The sequence below is a fragment of the Paroedura picta genome, chromosome 3 (genome assembly GCF_049243985.1).
Source record: "Paroedura picta isolate Pp20150507F chromosome 3, Ppicta_v3.0, whole genome shotgun sequence".
Taxonomy (NCBI): domain Eukaryota; kingdom Metazoa; phylum Chordata; class Lepidosauria; order Squamata; family Gekkonidae; genus Paroedura; species Paroedura picta.
This window is the reverse complement of record NC_135371.1, coordinates 123,711,963-123,726,961: the sequence shown is the minus strand read 5'-3', so window position 1 is coordinate 123,726,961 and position 14,999 is coordinate 123,711,963. Positions and strand designations below refer to the sequence as shown.

Genomic DNA, 14,999 nt, shown 5'->3' with positions numbered 1-14,999 from the left:
GACGGGAGGAATGGATGGAGAGGTCCAGCTATAAGCAGGGCTGGAGTTCATTCTTTTCATCCCATGAAATTCAGTGGGAGTCACCAAGCTGAACAGGCAGCGTGAATTCTAAAATGAGCCATCTTCTATTTTTGTTATGACACCTTTCTAGTTCATATCATGAGGGCACTGACCCTTCTTCAGATAGCAGCCACTGGCAAAGGTTGCCCACCTCTACCACACACTCCTTGTTAGAGCCCCCATATAGCTATACTCCATGTCTCTGCTCCAGAGAGACTAATGGAAGTATTTGCATGCTGTACCACTCAGGAGGTAATTGGCAGTTACTGCTCTAATGGTTCCAGTTTTAGTTTCAAATGAGCAACGTACAGTAAGTATCAGTCTTATTAAAGCAATAATAATGAGAAATTACAGCTTACACCACAGGGGTGAAGAATTTTGCTCAGTTTGGAAAGATAAGAGACGTGGAAAGGCTGACACTTGACAGCAGAATGTCCCCGGCTCCCGCTGATATCTGAGCAATACATTTAAATGCAAAAAGTTCAGAGTGTGTGTAGCTAACCAACTCACTATGGATGAGCTTTCTGTCTAATGAATGGCTTGCCTGAGTGACCCTGAAAAATTCTAAGAAGGTAGCAAGGGAAATCCACATGGCCACAAGCGGTCCTTCAACGAAACAGCAAAAAAGAGGTAAATCACGGAATTTAACACTTTATAAGCTAACTTCACATACATTTTAGCAAAGGGCTTTCTGTGAAGGGAGACCAATACAGGGTGCTTTTGATTCCACGCCTTAGAGCAGGATTCCTAAACCAGGGTTTCATGAAACTGTGGGATTTCTTGATGGCCGTAGAAGGATATCCTGAATGGGTAGGACTTATTTAAACATTTATTGCGTGATATGTCCATATATGGTCACATCGGCTCACTCCACCCCCCCAAATGGTCAATTCTGCACCTGGAGAGGGTGGGAAGGGGAGGGTTCCCAGCTGCGCATGTACACAGCTATGCTTCCCAACCATATTGTTCATGATCACACCACTTCTGGGTTTTCTTGAAGCCTGAAGAATGTTTCAGCTGTCTCTCAATGGTAAAAAAAAAAGTTGAGAAGGGCTGCCTTAGATGAATATTAGCTAGGCTTGCAGCTGAATGAACCAGCGTCCCCCCAATGCAAAGAGAAATGGGTAATGAAGATAGGTCAGAAAAGGGAAGGGTGGTTCAGTGGCAATCCTTATCCATGGTTCCTATATATATATGAGACACTGCCCAGAGGGTGGGGTGTGTCCAGCTTCTGGAAAGTGTCTGGACTTGAATCCAGCCCAATCAGGGTGTGGGCAGTGAAACTGGCCATATCCTGATTGGGCTGGCCTCTATGTAGCCTGCCCTCGCATGAGCCATGGCAACAAGGAGGCAGAGGCAGCTGTGAAGGATGCAGCAGTGGGAATGTGGCACCAGCCACAGGAAGCAGGAGGAGGTGGCGGCAGAGGAGGTGGCATGGAGAATGGAGTGGCGGGGGTGTGAGGGCTGATGGAGAAGGCACCGCCGGCACAAAGGAGGCTACAACAGCGAAAAGGTGCCACCACTGAAAAGGAGACCGGAGCAGCCAGGAGGAGGTGCCACCAAGAATGAGCCGACATCAGCAACAAGAAAGCAGCAGCGGCACAGAAGCTAGGTGCTGGCAGTACGGGGCCCCGAGAGGAGCCCATGCCACCGGCGGAGCACAGGAGGTGGTGGTGATGGAGGCCTGGTCGGCCACAGCCGACCCTTGGCCCGCCAATGGCATGCCCTTGACCTGCCGCCTCAGGAGAGGGAGATGGCCAAGCAGCCAGGAGTCCTCTCCATGCCTCTCCTGCCTCCCCCCCCCTCCACACACTTTCCTCACGGTAGCACCCACTGCATTTCTGCATGCAGCGGGCTTTACAACTAGTCTAATCTCTATAAACAGATTAGGTAACAAAGAGGATATTGTTTACCCAAGTCATTATTTCTACAAGGGAAAGGTGAGAATATAAAGTAACAGGGACAAAGGCAGATAGCCCTCTGCCAACCTGAAATAAAAGTCAGCTAAACTCTCTCTCCTTTCCACAAACATTAAGAGTGGATGAAGCCAAAGCCCTCCGCTGCTTTGTTCCAAAACAGTGTAATGGAAGCAGTGTTGTGAGGCATCTTGTGAAGAGATAACGTCTAATGAGCAGCAGTGGGCACCAGAAGTATCTTGCTCAATGATCATGGTAGCTGCTATAATATACTCTAGCTTGAATGGTCAGGAAAGGAAACAGATACTTCGGTTTTGGCACTGGCTAACAGGCCCATGGATATGCTACTTACTTCTGAAAGATGTGATGCTGTTTGCAGCTGTCTCATTGGGTTCTTGCTGCTTGCTCCTGCTATATAAACTGGCAAATCTGTACATTTGTGAAGTGATTACACAACCTCATATTGGGTACGTTTCACAAGGGAAACAATACTATAAAACTGCAGGAACTTCCTGAAGCTCAGGTAAAAGGGGACAGCTCAACAAGAATACTTATTTATGTTATTTATAGCCTGCCTTTCGCACTTGGATGCAAGGCAGATTATATAGAGCAAGTTAGTACAGTCAGCTATATAGGACATTTAATAGATAGGATTTAGGTTGTAGAACCAATTGGAAGTCTAAATACACAACTGAAGCAATGAGTGTTATCATGACATATTAAATGATGCATTGTTAAACAATAGGCTTCAACCCATAGCAGATCATACACAGTGGTACAGACTAGAGTTCCCAATAATCTCTCCAAGCATCTTTGTGACACTGTATAAAGGTAAAGGTATCCCCTGTGCAAGCACCGAGTCATGTCTGACCCTTGGGGTGACGCCCTCCAGCATTTTCATGGCAGACTCAATACAGGGTGGCCTTGCCAGTGCCTTCCCCAGTCATTACCATTTTACCCCCCAGCAAGCTGGGTACTCATTTTACTGACCTCACAAGGATGGAAGGCTGAGTCAACCTTGAGCCAGCTGCTGGGATCGAACTCCCAAGCTCATGGGCAGACAGCTTCAGACAGCATTTCTGCCGCTTACCACTCTGAGCCACAAGAGGCTCTTAGTGTTTGTATAGTGCTACCCTATTGCCTGTGTAGAAGAGCCCTCTTGCATAATTCACTTTTGAACAGTTTTCAGAAAGCCAGGAGAGTAGGAATATTCCTAACCTCCCTACACAGGCAGGGCATTTAACAAATACTCAAGATTGTGGCAGAACCCCATGATTTATTTAATAAGATTAATTTTAAGGCACACATTACAAAAAAATACCCAAGATGCTCATTATCTTAAGTTTGTTTGTAATAGACTAGTTTTTCTAGCAAATATAATCAGGACCAACGATTGGCATAAGTCATCTGAACTTCAATTAGAAAGCAGATGAAAAGTCCACAGTTTCAATATCAATGTGGGGGCATATTGTGTATTCCAGAAGCTGCTGTCTGTTCAATCAAAGATTAGTTAGCAAATGCCCCGTTACACTACAGAAAGAAAATACCTTCACCCCAAATCCAGAGTCTGGGGACTGTTAAAGCCTTAACTATCAGAACAAGATAGTTAAGAGCAAATTATACAAGGTAAGAGAATGGAGTGGTGGGTTTTTTTTTAAAGAAAACCCCTTAATAAGGACATTTTGTTGCTCTAACCCAAAACCTTTAATGGAGCAAAAACTGTATAGTGACTTCTAAAAAAAACATTAAAACCATCTTCAACTCTTGCCCAGTTATGTCTGAGTTTTAGGATTCTTGGCTTTTGGTGAGGAAATACTCTGTGTTTTTGGACTGGTAATGAAGATGTGAGGTGGATGTGAATGTAAGTATAGAACATTTCAAGTCTTTTTTTTTTACTTTGTAGCTGGAAGTGTAGATTAATGACATCAAAACTAGAAAAGTAAAATAGCATAAAGTGGCAGGTTAGTCATTCAAATTAATGTGAAATTCAGCCTCAACCTCTCCTTTTTTTGTTTTCACAGTCCCCTTTGAAACCACTGTATGTCACAATGCTAAAATGACAACAGAAGCCACACCTTCATTGCACCTCTAATCTAGGGATTTCCTGTTGTTTCTCCACCATTCTGGAGTTACACTCTAAGTGGCACTACGTTCTTCCTTCATTTAACTAGAATTTCTAAAATTTATCCCGGAACTGCATATGCGTTCTGCCTTCTTTTGTTTGATTGGCATTCCCTCCCAATGCACTGCCAACACACACAGCGACAAAACATTGTGAGAAGCAATTGCAATGCATGTTCTTGTCAAGATATTTGGTGTACTTGTTTTACTGATCTGCCATATGTAGGAGCACATGAGTTTAATGTTGGACAAAAATAATCTTGATATGATTAGGTTCAAATACATCAGATTACTATTTTTGAGGGGGGGTTTCAATTCTTATGTAACATATTTCAGTTTAACATAGCGATCCCCAACCTGTGGGCTGCAGACCACATGTGGTCCTTCGACTAATTGGAGGTGGGCCCCGAAGGACGCCTTCTCTCCCCCCCCCCCCGGCCCTTTACAACACACTTCGGGTGTCATTGTCTCCCATCACTCCCAGATGGGACTATTTCGTTGCAGAGAAACAAGCTCAGGGTTTCCATTGATTTGTCATTGTCATGAGTTAAAATTTCCATGAAAGTAAAATGTTCCTTATGTTCATTGTTGTGGCGTGTCTGTATCTTATTTTAAAGGGATGTTTAAACATTACCATAGTGATCAGAGAGCGTTAGGGCAGTGGTTGAGAGTAGAGGAGTAAACTACCCCCCCCCCACCGGGCCTCAGTAAAAGGCGTTGAGTGGTCCCCAGTGAGTGGTCCCTGGTGATAAAAAGGTTGGGGACCACAGCTATTCCTACAATTGATGGGCTTGGTAGTGGGAAGTTGTGGTGGCAAACTGCTTTATGATGGAATTAGAAAATGATTGGTTATCAATCCACTTTTGAATCCCTTCCTTCATAATATACATTATACTAGGTCCTTGGATGACATCTTTATAATTTTGAGTGACAATTTGAATATAGTCCCATTGTGGAATGAGCTAACCAGTGACATCAGACTATTAAATTTACCTGCCATATAGATGAATATCAACTCCCATTTTTTGATACTTTGGTGAGTTTAAATGAAGGTGGGACTATAACTTCTTACAAAATAAACACTGACAAGAATACACTGTTGAATTATAAATCCTTTCATCCCAAAAGTTTAAGGAATATTCTTTCCTATGGGCAGTTCCTATGGCATAGGAGAATAAACACTCAAACTGAAATGTTTAATAGTGCAGCAGATAGACTGGAGGAAGCACTTTTAAAAAGGGTATCCAAGGGAAATACTTAAACCAACTAAACTAAAATCCTTAAAAGGGACAAAGGGTTCTTATTGCAATATAAACCAAGGAAAGATATAGACATTTTCTCTTCTGAATATTCGACTTATACTAGACAAATAAAATATACACTAACCCATCACTGGCATTTGGTAGCTGTCTTACCAGGTTGTCAGGAAGCCTTGCTTGTAGCTGTAATATGCACCCAAAACATTAATGACTGGATTGTCCATTCTGATATTACTGAAGATAGAATTGTATCTAATTTACTTAAAGGCAATTTTCGTTGTGGGTCATATGTACACAAATGCTGGAGACAAATGAATATGTATTTCAACATGCTATTAACTTTACTATAAAAATTGACTCCATTAATTCTAACTAAAAATGTGCTGTATTGCTTAAGATGTTGATGTGGATTATTATATAGGAATAGGGATAGCAACTCAACCATTGAAAGGACATATTATGGAGCTGAGATCTAGAATTAAGAACAATTCCAGTGAGGCTCCTTTAACAGAACATTAAAAAAAAAAAAGAAACACACATTAGATGATTTCCAATACTTTTGATAACAAAAGATTTGTCAGAATAAAAATCAAAATATGTATTCAAGGAATTATTGCAATGGAAACCTTTTTCATATTTAGATAACAAACCCCTTACCTAAAGGGCTGCATTTTTCATTTTATTTAACTTGTTTCTTATAATTATTTAGTTCTACTATAACTTTAAATCTGGGGCGGTTACCTTGGAGCTACAGTTTTTCGTGGAGCAAGTTGAGAAACTGATAAGAAGCCTACATGATATTTGAAAACCTTCTATACAAAGTAACTATTGGATTTGTTGATGGGATTACTCTGTGGAGAAAGATTAGAGGAATGTTTGTATAATCTTCATTTATATCTGCATGTTGTTTTTGTAGCATATTCTATATTAATCTGAAAGAATGATTCTTCCTATGAGAATAAATTTGAGATCCATAGTAAGTTTGAAAGAAATTACTACATACATTTATATTTTTATTATTTATTGTGTGTTAATATATAATTAAATATATTAGTCTTGTGACTGAAGAAGCAGATTTGCACATTTTAAGTTCTGGAAAAGAAAAAGAAAATTAAAGTGATATAAGTGTAGCCAAATGTTCAGTTTTTGTCTTGAACTTCATACTCCCACCTGGAGTTTGGCAACCTTATTACTGAAGTATTGACTAGTAAATTATCTAGGACTATTTACTAAATTTTTCTCTAAGAACAATGCTGTAAGTGCCCAATAGTCACAAGAATTCTTATTTATGTTGAGTCTAAAGTATACGTACTTGGAAATAAACCATACTCAATTCAAGTTACTTTTGGAAGGGAAGTCTCAAAGGCCATTAAGGTACCTTTCTCATCCAAATTAATAACCACAATCAATGGCTTGTAGTGGCCGCTAAGCATTATGTTGTGAAATAAAAATAGGAGAAAAATTTAAGTATTTGACACAACATGTAAAAATTGTGGAAGCCCTGGGATTTATTTATATACATTCATACTACATCTTTCAGTAATCTGCCAGTTATATTTGTTCTCTAAGGAGACAAAGTGATTCAGTCCTCTGTAATACCTGTTCCATGCTGCTCCTGCTGTTCAAATCAGCAAACACAATTTTAGTTAATTGACATAGTGCAGATCTTGAGGAAAGAAAAAGCCTTAACCTTGGTTTTCCAGGCATAGATGCAATGCCTAGCTATGATTAATGTTGCGAAGCCTCTTCAAAGCAGAGCTTCACATTCTAGTTCATGGCTACTTTTTAACCACATTCTTACCTGATGCTTAAAGCGAGGTAGGTGGAAGGAAACCATGATTAAATCAATGTGTGTACATTTCCCTGTATTTGTTACAAAAAATAAAACACAATTTGGCTCACTAGATGCATAACAAATGCAATCCATTTGCACAAAATAAAAAATAAAATAAAAATGTCTCATTTTCCAGCTCAAATGGTTGCAATTAGGGATTTAGGGTGATGGAAAGCTTGGGGTAGAAGGACTAGATATATCAAGATAAATGCACACACAGCAGTCAGCATGCTCACAGTCTTGGATGGTTTTTTAGGAGAAACTCGGGTACCATAAGAAATGGATGATACGCTATTAGACCCCAGTGTCATAAGTAACATCAGCCACTAGTAAGAGTATCAGAGGGGGAAGGAAGGTGATCCACGAATTGTTTCAAAGCACCAAGAGGGGTGGGAGTGGGGAAGAATGAAACCATTTCACTCTAAATGAGCATGACATAAACCTGGAGGTGAAATGCATTAGCCATGCATGGTCTGGCCCAAGTTATCATCCCCTCCTCTCACTCTTCCTCTTGGAAAAAGGAGGGTATCAGTGCCTCCTTCTACTCTAGGAAACAGCAGGATTTAAACAGCCTTGCCCATTAAGGCCAGCTGAATGTATTCTGTTAGACACAGTGTATCCTGTCACCAAGTACGGCTGCCCATGAGGACTCCGAGAAGGAAAAGAGAAATCTGATCCAATTCCTGACATTACAGCCCCTCCACACCTCCTGTCATCTCTCTTACATCCTGAGATTGAATAGCTCCATAAAAGTTCCCAGTACGAAAAGCAAATTCAAAAGCTGGAGAAACACAATCCTGATGTGAAACCTTCAAGGTGCTCAAAGCTCTCTGTCTTTGACTTCCACTGCCTCTCTTCTACAAATCCCTGATGGCCTTGGATTGAGGGGCTGGAAGTTTAAATATTTTGCACTGATGGGAAAACACTCGGAAAGAATTCCAGCCAGCCTCAAATCTCCTTTGCTTAAGTCACCAAGTTCAAGAATTCTCCTTATGTACTTAGTTACTTCAGTTTCTACTTATTAAAATATATATTGATTCAAATAGAAGTCTCATTGCTGGACTGATTTTAGCACTTTAAGGAAGTGCAGGGATTGTACTATAAAGAAGAAGCTGAGTAACTGGAACAACAAAGCAAGTCTGCTAGCTGTTACCTAAGATCACTGGGGCAGAGGAAGCCGCATTCTGCAATGGGATGGGGAGGGGTAATCAGAGTTAAAAGATGCCTTTATTAAATCTGTTGTTCAGGGTTGTGGATTACACAGACAAATATGTATGAACACACACATACTGCTCTGAGATTACAGCCCTTTTGACAAGATCCTGACTAGCATAACTGTATGCAGGGGGGAGATCACACTTTGCCCCCATGTTCATCGGAAGATGTGCAGAGTACTTATAAATGCACAAATGAAAGGGGAGGGGAAGGGCCTCTATATATATTATAATGAACATGGATATTTTAGAATGGAGCTTAACACTCCATATATATTCATTCCCAAAACATTATGAGAAACAAGTGAGCAGGAGTTCTACTTTTCAAACTGATGGTATGTGAACAGAGGCCATCTCTATTCTGACTCAAGTCACATTTACCATTGTACAGTTCACCTATTGAAATAATAGCCACAAGTTAGAGTAAGCTATGAGTTAGAGTGTTTGCGGGGAGCCATCACATAATAAGTTGGTTGGGGACAGAACCCAACTCAGAAAAGCTTAGTCTACACAAAGTCACGTATGCTCTTACACTCCTGTGAGGAAACTGCGCTCCTCTGAACAAACTCTGCTTGCAATGCCAACATATAAAATGGAAGGATAACTTTAGGATGCTTAGGGCTGATCCTGTGTTGATCAGGGGGTTGGACTGGATAGCCTGTATGGCCCCTTCCAACTCTATGATTCTGTGATTCTGCTCATTACAGAGTTCTTGCAGCAATGGCTCTCACTCATGAAGCCGGTTCCACAGGGAATGTCAGGAAGGCTGGCATTTAGCTGCCCATCCAGAACTGATGCAAGTAACACTCTGGCACTCCACGATCACCTGATTCTTTCTACAAGCGTCTGCCATTTCCCTCCTCCAACTACTGGCTATGGTGGTAGGACTCAGGAACCCAATCAACAGGACTCTTGTTTAGAGCCTGAGAGCATCACACACTTATCATCAGCTGTCCTTGCCAGACATTCTCAGTGAGACTCAGCTGGCATGTTTATACAGAATATACCATTTTTGTAATGTATTTTTATCACAAGAGTGGACATGCATAGTAAACAGGGACTAAAATCAAAGCCTAAAGTTTATTATGTAAGAATTCTTGCCTCTGACTACCACCTCTGCTCCAAATTCCATTACAGATCCTTGAGCCTTACAGAGAAATGACCATGATTTCTTTAAAGTTTTCTTCACAACCATGAGGACTATAAAACTTGCCTCTTTTTTGTAAGTCAAAGGATTCTGAAAAAACATCCAATTTTGTCCTGAGAGGAAAAAAGAGATTTCAAGTCATGGAATAATTGTAGCCATGCATGTCAAATATTTTTTTCTAGCACCATACTTCTCCCAATCCCCTAGCCCACATTCAAATCAGAAATAATACATACGATACAAAAGTACCCCATATTATCAAAGAATTGGTATTCATGAAAGAACTTCCAACAGCAACTGGGAAACTGGCAATATTTCCTCTTCTTAAAGAATGCCAGCAGGTCACAATTGTTAAAATTAGACCCAAGACTTTCACTTTCAACGCCAGCAGGAAACCATCTGTTAGTGATCTTGTTGCCAAGCACAGGCACACCAGATCTGGTGGGTTTTTTTTTTACACTGATGCAGAACCCATTTCCCAATTTCCCCTTGGGCTACAGTTATGGATGGAGACACAGGGAAAGTACATGCATTTGATCGTAAGAGAATTTCCGTTTCCAGATATGATGGAGAGGGAGGAGGACAGGTTATAGATGGATAATGTATTATTAAATAACACTTGTTTAAAATAGTCAGGACTAATACACGGGAAGACCAAAACTTCACAGATAAGGAAGGCAAAAGCAAAGACAACCATGCACAGAGCCAGTATTTAGAAACTGAGCAGCTAATCTATACAATGGCTTCTTAATAAGTGCACTTCAGATACCAGATAATTCCCATAAAACAGCAAGACTCAAGATCATCTTGACTTAGACCAGACTTTCTCAACTTTTTTACCATTGAAAACCACTGAAATATTCTTCAGGCTTTGAGAAAACTCAGAAGTGGCTTGACCCTCAGAATATGTTTGGGAAACATAGCTGTGTATACATCCACCTGGGGCACCTCCCCCTCCCCCTCCCTCTAGGTTCATCATTGGCTATTTTGGGAGTGGTGGGAGGGTCATATCAGAAAACCCTGGTTGAGAAAGCCTGGCTTAGACTATGGTGCAATTTTAGACATCATCAAGATGCTTTGTAAACACCATCACAAGCATTATGGTGCAAGCTTGTTTCCATTCTATTTAGGGGTGGGGGTGCAAACAAGAAGGATAAGAGTTCATCCAGTTCATTCAGTCAATAGACTCAGATTTGTCCTAGAAAATGGTGGGTCTGTGTCTATGGCCATTTCATCCCATCAAACTCAATTAAATGCTTGTGCACAGGCATTTGGGTCACAGCAGAAGATGCTTTCCCAACTCTGGCCCCTCAAGAATCTTTCCAGCAAGTTTCTGGAGTTTCCTCCTATTCTTTATTTTCAGATAAATGAGCAAGTGTGACACAAGGTTTTCCTTGGAACCTAGACCATCCAGACTCCCCACCCCTGCATCTTCTGTTGACATACTCTGAATCTCATAAAGTGTCCATCCTATCACACTTAGCTGGGTTCTGACTGGATTGTTATTTCAGTATGGGGGAGAACTGGTAAAAATGTATGAAAAAAAATTATGCTCAGGACCATGTCTAGCCAGGCAAGCCATTGGAAACCATCAACAGCCAACTGGGAGAGGGGAAACCCAGTCAGAACCAGGCTTGGGAAATCAAAGGAGATTTAAAAAATCCTAATAGCTCAGTCACGAGCACACAGAAAGCACAAATCAATAAATCCTAGAATCTCTATTGTAGCCAGTCACCAGAGGAATCTTTTCAAAATCCACACCCAGTACATTTTTGACATAAGCAATTGTGGCATTCACTGTAACTTGTCTTGGAAAGAATCCTATGGAAAATTTAAGCCAACTAAGACAAACCCAACACTGCCCCAGCTATAAGTGGCACTGGAACTGCATTCAAACATTACAACAAGCCATGGCTGGAACAAACTCCAGTTAGTTGTGATGACTGAATTGGAGTACGCCAACAAACTAAAATTTGTTTGCTGCTACCCAATCAATCTTCCAATCCAGACAAAAGACCTGTAGCTGGTTTATGTGTGGTTTAGTATACTGTGAGATCTGCATTTACACACCATGGTTTATTGAGTACCACCTCCCTTTACAGCTGCCCAGCCATGGAAAGTTGTGCATTAACAGCTTTTATGCTGGTGAAAAATGAAGGAAAGGTTCCCTTTCACCACCAAAGAAGGCTGTACCAGGGATCATGGGACCTCCATGTATAAACTCCATGTGGGACGAGGGCTGTCATCACGAAGGTACCTGAGCAAGATACAGTGAGTGAAAAAAGCTTCCTGGATCCAACCCAGATACAGCATAAGGAAAATGTACTGCTTACTGAGAGGTGGAAAGGAGACAAGAAATACACAAGTAGCACTGACACAAACTGTGATTATATCTGGGAGACTAAGCAGAGTGACTCACAAACAAACCACAGTTTATCTTGATATCTGGAACGCAACCCAAGAGACAAGGAAAGGTGGCTGAGGCAACCAGGTCTGTCCTGCAGGAAAAGGTCTATACTTCATTAACTGTACCTTTTAAGTTACATATACAGATCCATTGAACTGGGCTGCCAGCTAAATACTCTTGCCTTTCTAAAAGACAGAGAAGGCAGAAATGGTAGGATAGCAAGGCACATGGAAACCCCCAGGTTCTTCAGCAGTGCTGTGGAGCAAGCTACATGGAGATTCAGAGATTTAAAACAACTACTTGCAGGGCTAAGGAAACGAGTTTGCACAAGAAAAAAATTAGTCTACCATTTCTTGGCTTCTTTTTCTCCTGAGGCAGGAAGCACTGTCTCTAGGCTCCTTCCATTAAGTCTAAATTCAATCTGAGAATCCGTCCTACCTTATATCACCATATCGATGATATATATATATTATATTACCAGTTTTCCTTGTTAGGAGTCGTGAGGCATGCCGGTAATAGGCGGGCATAAATTCCAATGTTGGTTAGTTTTGAGGAAAAGAATGAGGACTGCTCTTCTGTTCCAAAGGAAGTATGGATGGTCCAGGTGAGTCTAATCTCATCAGATTTCAAAAGTTAAGCAGGCTTGGCCCTGGTTGAATGGGAGATCTCCAAGGAAGTCCAGAGTTGCTGGACAGAATAAGGCAATGGCAAACCACTTCTCTTAGTCTCTTGCCTTGAAAACCCTACAAGGTCACTATGCATCCAGCTGCAACTTTATACACACACAGCAATAAACTCAATTGCAATTGCCATGGAATGTGCAAAGGAGTTGCCGATGTGTTTACTTCAAACACATTGGCAACTTCCCTGAACATTCTAGGGCAATGTCTCTCCCTCACAGAGTATCTGCATTCTGGCATCACAAGGGAAAGGGCGTATTACTTAAAGCTCATACAACTAACCAAATCTGGCCCCTGGATCCTCCAATCACACTACTGTCTCTCTAAGCCAACAGCTGGTCATGTACTTGATTTGCCTAATTTGTGCTTGCTCCTGCCTCTCAATTTTCTCCAGGCTTTTGAAACACTGCAATCAAAGCTTGATTTTTCTCCCTCCCATCTCAATGGCCTGTACAAGAAAGACCTCTTGACAGTATGATTCTGTTATTGTAAGGATTAGGGGGGATAATGGGCGGTTACTCAAGTGCCCAAGAGAATACGAGTGGCATCTAATGACAAAACATTACTGGAGACACAGGTCACCAAGGGGCACTCAGATGTTCTTAGGAGTTCCGGACTACTCAGTCATTTTCTTCCCATAGATCTGACAGTATGAAATCTCCCAGTGGGAAGGGAGAAGCAAACAGGAGTTCATTCTGTCTGCACTTCCCATGAAGTGGAGGGGTCAGCTTTATGACTGAAGTTGAACGTATTTATTATCAGTGATGGAAAACAGCAAGAAAGCAGACGGTAGGTTTCATAAGAGTAGGGCTCAAATACGCCAAAGAAAGAGATGAAAGGAGAACTGCTGGACCGCACAGCATCCCAACTAGCAGGAGCCAGCACGCTGGTCCTGGACAAGGTTCAGCCTTCAGTAAATACTCAGGCACAGAGTTTCCCCATCTGGAAAGCAACCACTGAGAATGATTCTCTGCATTCCCTTGCTGACAAACCTACTATAAACATGGCTAAAAGTGTTAATAGAGCAAAGCTAACAGCAAAGGTACCTCCAGTATCAAATGTTATAGGTTGCAATGTGGGACCCATGTGTGTGTGAAAAAGGAAGTCTTGGGAAATGGTCTGCAGTTGTTCTTCAGAGACCTTCTGACATCAGTCCAGCTTTCTTCTCTGGATTAATAGCAAGGAGGCAGAATGTAAGGCAATCTTCTCACCCACACTGGTTTGTCCATGGTTCAGATGAGCATTCCTTTTACTTTCCTAGATTCAGAATCCATAAATTCACAGGCTGGGTCTCCTTCTGAGGTGCCCCCTCCCACAAAATTGCATGTGGGAATATATGCACCTCCTCTTACAAGCAGTATCTCAAAACTTTTTGAATTCAGTTCCTGCTTTTCTAGACTCATGAGTCTTTAAAATCCTGTTTTCACAGTTGAGTTTCCACAGTATCTTTAACCGCTCCTGGCGTAGCAGAATAAATAAAACAGTAAGGGCCCCAAGGGCGGGCCCTGTCCGAGATGAGGAAGGGTGCTGATTGGCTTCGCGCCTCCCGATCTGCCCCCCAACTTGGCCGCATCCAGCCAACCGCCGCCATTCCCTCGCTAGCCTCCAAGACGGCAGCCTACTGCCTGTCCGCGCCGCGGTGAGCAGCCGGCGCCGGCCCCAGACGCGAACAGTCCGTCTCGGTGCCACCCCACACAGCTTGCAAGCACCCGCGGCCGGGCCTGCACCCACGCTGCGAACAGCGCCCGAGCTGCCGCCGGCTTCAATCGTGGCTGTGGCCCCGCCGCGAGCTGCTGCAGTCGCGCCGCCGCCTTCGCCTGGCCCGCCTCAGAGGAACACTTCCCGCACCGCCAGGGACACTTTCAATCGCTGCGGCAGCGGCTCCGGCAGCTCCTCTGCCGGCCACGGCTGCTCGCAGGAGATGCGGTGGCCACTACGGCGCTGCCGTTCCGGCCAGAGCACTGACCCCTCTACTGATTCTCAACGACGCCGACGCCCGACAGCATTGCCTCCCTACCCTCCAGGAACTGCGGTAGGTCCCGTGCCGGGGGGAGACCTGGAGGAGGCCGCAATCGATGGAGGAGGGTCTCAGGCCAGCTCATCCACATCCTCGGGTGCGCATCCAGCCGCCGCCAAGCCGCACAGCCACCCCGCACAAATCTGTAGGCCCGCTAGCGCCCGCTGTATTTAAACTACAGCAGGCTTAATTTCTAGTCTGAACATAAAGCTGGCTGCTGCATACATGGATCTATGGAATCCAGCAATAGACTAGTTAAAAGAGGAATCCAGAAAGTCCTCTCTGACCCCAATAAAGCTGTACAAAAGGAAACAGAACATTTTCTCCAATTAAGCAGTGGAGCA

The 14,999-nt window shown here is 42.7% G+C and overlaps 1 protein-coding gene across 1 annotated transcript in view; it reads right to left on the bottom strand.

Annotated features, from left to right (window-relative positions):
- The window catches only part of LOC143832730 (heparan sulfate glucosamine 3-O-sulfotransferase 3A1-like), an 84,695-nt gene that overhangs the window by 49,695 nt on the left and 20,001 nt on the right, over positions 1-14,999 (bottom strand). The window lies entirely within an intron of this gene.